A 2,577-nucleotide genomic window follows, 5' to 3' on the forward strand; every position below is an offset into this window, starting at 1 on the left:
ATCACTTTGTAGCTCATACCAAGTGGCCCTGGACAGGACACAGGCAGCAGCTTAACTTGGCCTGCATCAGAGCCCCTACCAACAGATTCCAGAACCAACACTCCCGGTGGCCAGTTTCAGACCACACTAGAGTACCACTCATCCTCCTCCACAAATTACACACTCAAGGGGTAGATTTGGTAGCCACCAAAGCCCTGCTAAGGTGAATCCTGCTCCATAGGGTCAGCCCCTGCACAATAGCTTCTCTACTGTAGTCATGGCCAGTACTCACAACCAATCAGAGGATCACTCCCTCCCATTGACTTGCCAATAGCAATCAAGGCTCAACTACAACAGAAGGTCACACACAACCCACACAAGGAACACATCTGGGTTACCCAGCTCAGATGACTAGAAAGACTGCACTTCTGAGCCCCACAGAATATCTACTACATAAGGCCACTCTACCAAGACCAGGAGACATAGCAACTCTACCTAACATAGAAACAAACACAAAGAGGCAGTTAAAATAAAGAGACAAAGAAACATGTTCCTAATGAAAGGTCAAAATAAAGCTTCAGAAAAAGAATAAACAAAATGGAGACAAACAATCTACCCGATGCAGAGTTCAAGGCACTGGCTATAGTGTCAAGACAAGGATGCCCAACAATCTCAATGAGAACTTCAAAAAAGAGATAGAAAACATAAAAATGGAGATACAAAACAAAAACAGAACCAGTCAAAAGTGAAAAATACAATAATCGAGATGAAGACTGCATTAGATGGAATCTATAGTAGACTAGAGGAAGCAGAGGACTGAATCAGAGATTTGGAAGGTAAAGTAGCAGAAAATACTCAATCAGAACAGCAATAAGAAAAAAGAATCCAAAAAAATGAGGATAGTTTAAGGAGCCTCCAGGACAACATCAAGTGTGCCAATTTTCACATCATAGGAATACCAGAAGGAGAAGAGAAAGATCAAGAAATCAAAAACCTATTTGAAGAAATAATAACAGAAAATTTCCCTAATCTGGCAAAGGAAATAGACATACAAGCCCAGAAAGTGCAGAGAGTCCCAAACAAGATGAACCCAAAGAGGCCCACACCAAGATATAACATAATTAAAAGGCCAAAGGTTAAGCACAAAGAGAGAATCTTAAAAGCAGCAAGAGAAAAACAGTTTGTTACCTATAAGAGAGCTTCCATAAGATTGTTAGAGAGACTTCTTTAAGAAGAAAAAGAAAAAAAAAGATCAAAAACGTTAATAAAATGGCAATAGCTACATATATGTCAATGATTATTTTTAATGTAAATGGATTAAATGATTTTTTATTACAAAACGTAGGATGGCTGAATGGGTAAGAAAACAAGACTCTTTCACATGCTGCCTACAAGAAACTTACTTCATCTCAAAAGACAGACAAATTACTTCTTTAAATTATTTCATTAAAATGGAAATTAAAAAAAAAAAAAAAAAGCTGGAGTAGCAATACTTATACCAGACAAAATAGACTTTAAAACAAAGGCTATAACAAGAGACAAAGAAGGATCCAGTAATTCCATGTCTGGGTATTTATCTGAAGAAACCCAAAACACTAATTAAAAAAGACATATGCATTTATATGTTCATTACAGTGTTATTTACAATAACATAGATATGGAAGCAACCTAAGTGTTTATTAATAGCTGAATGGATAAAGAAGTGGTACATATATACAATGGAACATTATTCAGCCATAAAAAGAATGAAATCTTGCCATCTGCAACAACATGGATGGACCTAGAGGGTAATGTGTAAGTGAAATAAGTCAGACAGAGAAAGACAAATACCATATGATTTCTAAAGAACAAAATAAATGAACAAACTAAACAGAAATTACCTCACAGATAAAGAGAACATTTCAATTTTAGCCAAATGGGAAGGGAGCTGGGGGAATAGGTAAATGAAGAGAAGGAATTAAGAGGTAAAAATTGGTAGTTAGAAAATGGTCATGGAAATGTAAAGTATAGCATAGAGAATATAGTCAATAATATTATAATAACTATGTGTGGTGACAGATGGGTATTAGATTTATCAGGGTGATCACTTCATAAGTTATATAAATGTCTAATCACTATGTTGTACACCTGAAATTAATATTGTATATCAACTGTAATTGAAAAATTAAAAAAATATTAAAAAATGAAAAAATAAAATAAAAGTTGTTATTAAACTTAATAATAAATAACACTGCAAAATCAGATTTAAAAAATACTTGTTAGTTACTTCCTAAGAAATCCGATTTTTCTCCTAAAATAATACAAACAAATATTTTATTAAATTTCTATAGAAAAGATAATATAAAAATAATAGATATGCTATTAGGGTACCTGCCTCTTCTACCACTTTCTGTCCACATCTTATTGTTATCAGTTTACATGGAAAAAATATATACTTTTTCAGGTGTTAATCTCTTTTTATTTCCTGCTCAGACTCCTTCCCCCACAAGAACAACAGCAAAAATACCTAGGCTTATCACATGCTGGTGCTCACTTTAAAAATTAGTAAAAGGATTCAGAGGCCAATGAGGCTGATGCTTAAAACTAGAAGTCTTCCCT

Source organism: Pteropus vampyrus, unplaced genomic scaffold, assembly GCF_000151845.1.
Source record: "Pteropus vampyrus isolate Shadow unplaced genomic scaffold, Pvam_2.0 Scaffold7, whole genome shotgun sequence".
In the NCBI taxonomy this organism is placed as follows: Eukaryota; Metazoa; Chordata; class Mammalia; order Chiroptera; family Pteropodidae; genus Pteropus; species Pteropus vampyrus.